This window comes from Phalacrocorax aristotelis, chromosome 1 (genome assembly GCF_949628215.1).
Source record: "Phalacrocorax aristotelis chromosome 1, bGulAri2.1, whole genome shotgun sequence".
In the NCBI taxonomy this organism is placed as follows: Eukaryota; Metazoa; Chordata; class Aves; order Suliformes; family Phalacrocoracidae; genus Phalacrocorax; species Phalacrocorax aristotelis.
In genome coordinates this window covers 24872379-24881145 of record NC_134276.1, presented here as the reverse complement: position 1 = coordinate 24881145, position 8767 = coordinate 24872379, and positions in this window count along the sequence as shown.

The following is an 8767-nucleotide window of genomic DNA, read 5'->3' as shown; positions in this document are numbered from 1 at the left end:
TTTGCATGGCTTTCAGGGGGGGAGATTCTTTCCTTGACTCCTCTTAGCAGTTTTCCACTGGGAACACTGGCTGAATCATTCCCCTGGGATGGTCTCTGGGAGCAGCTGGGGTGGTGGGCTCCATCACCGCTTGGCAGGTTATGAGGGTTTCCACTTGTCAGTCATCCTTTGATCCTTGCTGGGCCTTTAGGATTTTAGTGTTTAGCCTTTAATAAGGTAACATAAAAAATTAAATAAAAGATAATTCTGACTGCAGGTGCAAGGTCCTGCACCTGAGGAGGAACAACCTTATGCGCCAGGACAGGCTGGGGGCTGAACTACTGGAAAGCAGCTCTGTTGAGAAGGACCTGGGAGTGCTGGTGAACAACAAGCTGACCATGAGCCAGCATTGTGCCCTTGTGGCCAAGAAGGCCAACGGTATCCTGGGCTGCATTCAAAGGATTGTGGCCAGCAGACTGAGAGAGGTTATCCTCCCCCTCTACTCTGCCCTAGCGAGACCACATTTAGAGTACTGTGTCCAGTTTTGGGTCCCCCAGTTTAAGAAGGATGCGGAACTCCTTGAGCAAGTCCAGTGGAGAGTTACCAAGAGCCCCACCAAGGGGGCTGGAGCATCTCTCTCATGAGGAAAGGCTGAGAGACTTGGGTTTGTTTAGCCTGGAGAAGACAAGACTGAGGGGGGTTTTCATAAATACCTACAAATATCTAAAGGGTGGGTGTCAGGATGATGGGACTGGGCTCTTTACAATAGTGCCCAACAACAGGACAAGGGTCAATGGGCACAAGTTGGAACACAGGAAGTTCCACCTCAATATGAGAAAAAACTTCTTTCCTGTGAGGGTGCCAGAGCAGTGGAACAGGCTGCCCAGGGAGGTTGTGGAGTTTCCTTCCCTGGAGACATTCAAAACCCCACCTGGACACAGTCTTGTGCCCCCTGCTCTGGGCGTCCCTGCTCAAGCAGGGGGGCTGGACAAGATGATCTCCAGAGGTCCCTTCCAACCCCTACCATTCTGTGATTCTGTGACTCCTCCTAAGCCTGATTTGACAAACTTAAGGCCCAAATACAAGAAACATAACTCTATACGCACTGGATTGTGAATGTGCCAGGGAGATCAATCACTGCCCTAGGAAGGCTGAAGACCCTGGATGCAATGTCTGTCTTAAGTGTAAACCCCCTGAGGGCTCCAGGCAGTGGAATAAGTCTCAGGGTGAAAAGGAAGGTCAAAGTTCCATCTCTACCTACCAACCACACATGTGGGGTTGGTCAGGGAGAAAAAACCTGCAAAACCTGCACATTTCTGAGTATGAAATGCTTTCTTCTGCAAAAGCCAACAGTTGTTCCTGTCTTCCCCATTACTATTTCCAGTTGACTTTTATTATAGATTTGGGGCAAGTTTTGGATTAAATTTTTATTGCATTATGTTTCAATTTCTAGCATTGCATCCAGCTTGCAAGTGAATCCTGTAGAACATGAGAAATAGTAAGGCTGCCATTTTTCTTTGCTTCCTGTTGCACCCACTTTCCAGAGCTGCTGTAATCTGACATCATTATAGTAGTGATTTATTGCACAAAAGGAGGAGAAAAGGAAAACAACTATGGAAACATCAAGCTTTATTAAAGAAAGCCTCAGTATTTTTTGAATGAATGAATATAAAACAGAAAAAGTGTGACTCATTTCCAGCTTTATTTTAATGCATTAAGAATGCGTATAAGATGTGCATTCTTCACTAATACTATATAAAGAATCTATGATGCTGAATCCTTTGGGATACCTAATAGGTGACAACAATTTTAAAAAATTGTGGAACAAATATCTGATCAGGTGCCGTAGGTATGTTGACAAATCAGGATGTTAAGTCACGCATTCTGCTCAGGATCAGTGAATCCACCCTATGTGTATTCATGTTTCCATGCATAAGGCCTGTTGATGAAATGTCAGGAGGTCTGCAGACCTTCAAATAATTATAAAGCATATGTAAATCATTAAATGACTAATGAGTTCCTCCAAATCCCCAGAGCTCTGCAGTGAGCACACAAGACCAGGCCCATGTCTTGAGTACCTTTACAGCATGTCTCACAACAGGACAGTGACCAAGGCCACAGCCCAGCTGTAGGGAGGGAGGGCAGAGGTTTGCTTTGACATTTCTAGAACTGATGGCTGGAGAAGGCATCTTTGGGAGTTCTCTGTCCCTTCCTCATCTAAATTTGTTATTGACTTTGTGCCAGTAATGCCGCTACATCCAGTAACACCTTTGCATCCAGACTCTTGAACACCAGCAGGCAGGTTGGCAGCAGGTTTCTCTCAGGATTTCCAAGGAAGCCACGGATGCCTGGCATGCACACCACTCCATGAACAGGGACAAAGCAAAATGTGATCTACAATAGGGGCCCCAAAGCACCCTCAACAAATTTGCTGATGTCACCAAACTGGGTAGTGAGGTGGACATGTCAGAATGCAAAGACATCTTACAAAGATCTGGACAGGCTGGAAGAGTGGGCTAGCAAGAACTGTATGAAATTAACAAAGACAAGTGCAAGATCCTGCACCTTGGACAACATATCCAAAGAGCCCAGTACCTGTGTGGCTGGGGAGCACCTTGCTGAAATGGACCTGGGGGTCCTGGCTGAACAAGCTGAACACGAGTCAGCAGTGCACCAGTGGAGCAATGAAGGCAAATCAGCTCCTGGGCTGCATCTGCAGGGGCATTGCTGTCAGGACAGAGATATGGTCATCCCACTTTACTCAGTGCTTGTCAGGCTGCACCAGGAGTACTCTGTCCAGTTCTGGTCCCCACAATTCAAAAAAGACACAGACAGACTGGAGACAGTCCAAAGGAGGACCTGTGAGGAAAGACTGAAGGAGAAGAGAAGGCTCAGGGGGGACCACACCACAGTATTCCAGCGCTTTAGGGGCAGCTACAAAGGGGATGGAGGCTCTCTTTTCATAAGGACTCACACAGAGAAGACAAGGGGTAACAGATACAAGTTGCATCTGGAGAGGTTTCATCTAAACAGAAGAAAGAAATTTTTTACAGTGAGAGAAATCAATCACTGGAACAACCTCCCCAGGGACATGGTAGAGTCCCCATCACTGGAGGTTTTCAAGATGTGATTGGAGATGATCTTTCATGGTCCTTTCCAACCTCTCTATGATTCTGTGAGTCTATGACCTGTAAGTAGCAGGTAGGGCTGTAAATCCTACAATTAGTTACTGAAGCTATTGGCACTGAAATGTGGATAGGCAGTGGTTTGTGAACAGATTAATCCTCAAGTGACAACAGTAAGAAATGAACAATGAAAGCTTAAAAAGTAATTTGAATAAGCTGTAAAGTATAGGCAAATGCAGGAATAAAAATTAGGTAAGGAAAAAGTGAGAAAAGGGCTAATTGTTATCTTTGATAGTCAGCTAACCCATATCCAAAATGAGTTAAAGTAAATTGCTAGGTAGTAAAAAAAGCAGAATTTGTATTTCTGTTATGAGATGACACAAATTTATGACAGGTGGGAGTATAATGAAAATTACAGTCATTCCTGAACACACACACACACTCACGAGGAATAGGTTCAGCTGATAGAGCAAGGATCAACATCTGCAGATATCCATGTTTTTCACAAAAACAGTGACCAAACAGAATAAAAATAATTATCAATCATATTATTTACTTCATCGCATTTGAGATGACATGTTGGTCTTTCAGAAAAGGAAGAAAATATGAATAACCTTTTTTCCAAGCAAAGAATTTGAGAAATTTCAATTATATTTTCCAAACTCACTTTATGGAGACTGTTAATGTCTTTGATATCACTCTTTCCATTACAGCTCCTTTCAAGCTTCAGAAATATTTAACGCATGACTATCACAGAATCTTTTCAGGAAACATTTTTATTAAATAAATGTGCTTTGACTGAGTTCACAGTCTTTTTCTGTGAACTTTCTGTAGGTATACTTATATAAAAATTTAATGGCACAATCATTTTGAGTCACTTGATTTGAACATCAGTTCAAAAAGTCCACAGAAAGCACCTGTTTTAAATTATAAGAGTTAGCCCAGGAAATTTGGTCAAATCATTCTATTCACCCAATAAAACAGCAGGGAAAAACTGTATTATTTACCATATAGTGCACAGACCTATCTTCACATGGATCCAGTCCACTCACACCTTGTAAAAGCACTGGAGGAGAAAGACCTATATTCATATCCAGCCACAGGAGGGGACGGCCTGTCTCTAAAGGTTACCTCCACCACTGATGTCCCATACAAACACCCATAACCAATGCTGGCAGCAAGTTGTACACGTTCTCAAAGCATGCCCTGGATTTGCAGTCCAAGAATTACTTTGTCATATTTGGCAGAAAGCCTTGATATATCTGGAACAGCGTGGTCCAGCAAGCAGCCCCAGAGATGCTGCTGGCTGATCCAGCTCCCTTCCCTGGAGGGTGGGATCTGGCTGCTACCCAAATGGCTGAATGAGCCCCCTGCCCTCCCCTACCTGCAGTAGCAAGTGTGGAGAAGTCACTAGGAGGGGAGAAGGTGGTGACTGGGACACAGGGGCAACTAGGGATGGAGGGAAAGACAGGCTGAGCAGGGGGGCTGTAGCACCAAGAAGGTTGTCCACCAGCAGGACTTGTGAGGTGTGGATCTGGTCCTTGCCGCTGTCATGATTCAGCCACCACTAGGCATCCATTCTCCACAAAGTCCCTGCAAGTCTAAATCAAGTGGGGAAAGGAAGCTAAGTTGCCCACTTCAAATATAAATCTGCATAGAGACAGGCACCCAAAGGCATACTGTGCAGCAGAGAAAGTGATTTTACTAGGACTGCTTCTCCTTTCACATAAAACGGTGCAAATCCACAGTGAGGGTCGAAATATCTATTTGGAGATATTACTGTAAAAATAGTGAAGATGAGCCTTAGCATGATTGAAAATTATCCCAGTGGGAAAACAGACTGTGGAGCAATTATCAGAAGATGGACACCAAAGAAGGCATCTAAAGCATCTGTAACTGAGTATGAGAAAATACCCATTCCCAGTGGTTTCCACTGAAGCTAAGCCTTAGGTGGATACCCTTCTGATGGCCAGTCTGTGCATGGTTGACAATAAAAATTCTAAGAAACTCATTTCCCCCTCCTCTCCAGGTCTTGCATCCTCATTACAGAGTGCACCACTGGTAAAAGTATTCTTTCATCTGCAATGGCTGCTGTAACTGGAAGCAGGCTGTGTGGCCCTTAAATAACATGTTGCCATAATTCAGTCCAATATTAAAAAGGATGTTATTATATGGCATGGTCAGGAAGAGAACTGCCAAAATTCACTGGGTAACTATTTGGACCTATTAATTTTAAAACTGGTCTTTTTAGCAAAGAATACAGTTTTCCTCAGCTGTACGCTTCATGTCCTCTGTTTCTTAGATTTAATTATTGTAAGATTTTGACAAGAAGTTTGGAGACTCTAATGCATTCAAAATTCTTCGATGGAAGAATTTAATAACTAGAAAGCTTTCTACGAGTCAGTAATCCCTATTATGATCTGAAGACTCCCATGGTTTTCTCCAACATCTGCCTCCAGAAATAACAATCATTTGGCAATCCATGCAGTCTACCACATGCAGTGGGAACAACTGGTACCCATTTAGATGGGACTCACATCTTGTTAACTAAGTTCCCTCTGCAGTCCATTGATTCAGTCCATAAATTTATAACACTGATTTTTCTACAATGGGATTAGCAACTCTTTGGAGATGCTAATCTCTCTCTTTCTCTCCCCTTCCCCTTGAGTAGAGGTAGTCCTAATGACTAGCTTAAACCCTTCTTTTAAATAGTTAAGGCTAGACAAAGCGTGTATGTATAGTTTCACTTTTCTCACCCATCCTTCAAAAAACCTGCAATTTCCATAACCTGAGAGTTTCCTTGGACTCTACCAAATTTTACTGCCAATCTTAGACCAAGATGGTAGCTCACTGATACTCCTGGCTTTCCCTAAACCTGTTGATCTGGGACTTAGCTGTAGTCTAAGCCACCGAACTCTTTATGTCTCTACAGAGGGTTTATGTGTGACCAGAGAGCCTACGCCTTCACAGTGAGGGGAGATGAGTTGGTGCTGTTGGTAGAGTTGGGAGAGCCTGGGGCTGTTTCCTCAGAAACACACGCCGAGGATGGTGACAACACATGGTATCAATTTTGTTAATGGACTAATCTATTTATTACTGTTTTCACCCTATTAGTTGTTTTCAATTTAGCAAAGAGAAACAAATAAAAAGTTGGAGAAAAAGAAATCTAGAAAATAGCTGGACTCTTAAAGGGACTTTAATACCAAAAGATCATGAAGATCTGAGGGAATTTTAAAAGAGTTTCAAAAGAGCCATGTGCTGTTGTAGCAGATATAATGCATTTAATTCACATATCTTTTAACCCATTTCTATAGTGCAGAAAGTACATAAAACTCAATGAAACTAGAGACAGGAGAAAGAGAGGAGGTTGGATAAAATCTGGGCTACACATCTCGTGGCAGAAAGTTTGCCCAGATGGCAAACCCATATGATCCATAAATACCCGTCTGCAAGTGAAGAGCCACTGGAAATGGCTGTCACAGCACATAATGTAATATAAAACAAAAAGACTTTTGGTCTTTAATATCAGGCAGGCAGGCACCACCAGAGTCTCAACCCCACTGTACCGCTGCCTCAGCCCGGTCTGCTCTTCTACTCAAGATGTGACTGCTCTGTACAGGCAGAGAGGTGTGATTTGATTTGCTCTCAGTCTGTAGGGCTCACTGTGTACCAGCAAAAGAGAAGTTTTACAACAGAGCCGGAGAAACTTCCTTTGAGAGGGTGCAGATTCATCTATTTGTCTCTGCCACCAAGCAAACACGGCAGGTGACGTGGTAATTGCTTATTGAGGATCAAACACACAATTGAAGTGAGAGTAAAATCCTTAGAGAAAACTATTTCTTTGGTGGCTGAGACACAAAAGCTCCAGATTTGACACATCCTGATTAAAACTGAATGTATTTCAGGAGCGACTGGAACTGCTGCTGAAAGCCCACCTCTGAGTCAGAGAGATTCAATCAGCCTGGCGTAACTGATACCAGGATGCCTCCCCACCATGTCCTTGCCTCCCCTGATGCCAATTTTAGCCTTGATTCCTCAGTTGAATTCTTAAAATATGTGGCATAAACACGCAGTGCAATGCCCTGGCTAAGGAAGGATACAGGAAGCTTATCCAGCTTGTGCAGAAAAACAATCAGTAATAAATTCAGTAATAAGTTGCTCAGCCATTGTGTCTGTTTCTCTTCTGAATTTTATGCCTAATATCTCTTCAGAGATTCTGAAGAGCTTCCTGCTTCCTGCAAGGTCACCATTTTATAACTGCTCCAAGCTCTAGTCCTTGTCCATCTTCCTTCCTGACTCTTGCTGTATCTATTCAGTGCCTAAACCTGGTGTCCTCAGAGCTTCATGCACACACAAACTAGCTGCTCTTTCCCACTGAGTCCATTCTTAGAGTCAGGTAAAGGTCAGTTTGTGTCTATAAACCTTTACACCTGATTTTAAACATTCACCTTGGTACATATCAAAACAAATTTACTTGAACGAAACTCAGCAGGAATTTTGCATTGGCAGCTATGAAAGGAAAAAAAATCATATGATGAAAGTAGAGAAATACTTCTGGCTGCCTTACACACTCTGAAGTTCATACAGGATGTGTTCTGGCTCTTGTCCAGCATACAATAAGTTATAATTTTCTTTAGTTAATAAAAAAATTAGGAAAACTTCAGAGAAGGAATGACAGAGCTTACCAGCTAACGACTTAACTCCTGGAAAGCTACAATTCTTTTTCACCAAAATCTAGAGAAAAAGTCAGCCATGGAATGATTGATGGCACATCAATCCTTTAGCCAGGGAATTTTGAAGAGCAGCAGGTTCAATGGTGAGTATAGACAACTACTTTCATTTCAGCAACATCTCTTGTTTTGCAAATAATATCCTAGATTACTACATTATTGCAAAAATCAGGGATTCGCTGTCATGGCACTAACACTACAAATATAGTTCAGTGGTTTTACTGGTATCATTTGAACCTGGGATCAAAGTTTTATATTATTCATCTTGGTTGACACCGATTCCTTTTTCATATACAGAGCGTGACTTTCTAGCTCAAAGAAAATGTATTTAGAAAAGGTAGTTATCTTTGTCAAATTCTACCCATGATCCTCGTAAGAAGAGCTTCTTTGTAGAAGTAGTTTCACTGAGCTGCTCATGAAATTTTCTTCTCTTCAAAATGCATGTAGTTAGGCAGCAGGACATGCTCGTTGTGTCTTGAGCTTTTATCTTCAAGAGATTGTTTCAATATTCTGGTCCTAAAGACTTTGTGCATGAATGACTTTGAGGTCCAATCCACTGGCTGAATTGCCTAAATTTCTGCTGGAAAATATTTCATCCACAGGCTTTGTGATGAATAATGGAGTAAATTTAATTGGAAACAAAAAATCCATTCCTTCTTCAAAATGGAACAAATATTTCTACTTGCTCATCATCTATGAATTGTACAATGCTCATCTATGTTGAGTTTGTACTACAGGAAACTACTGTTGCCAAGAGCAAAGATGGGAGAAGAGGCTCCCCAAAAGGTGACAGCAAGGGGCAGCCGAAATGGAACGATCAGGGCAATTAGTGCAGCTATGCTGCTGCTGGTGTAGCTGAGAAACGCAGACTTTTTCAGGCTCCATCGTCTTGCGGAAGCTTGCTAGAACTAATCAGAAAGCAGGTATCCACTT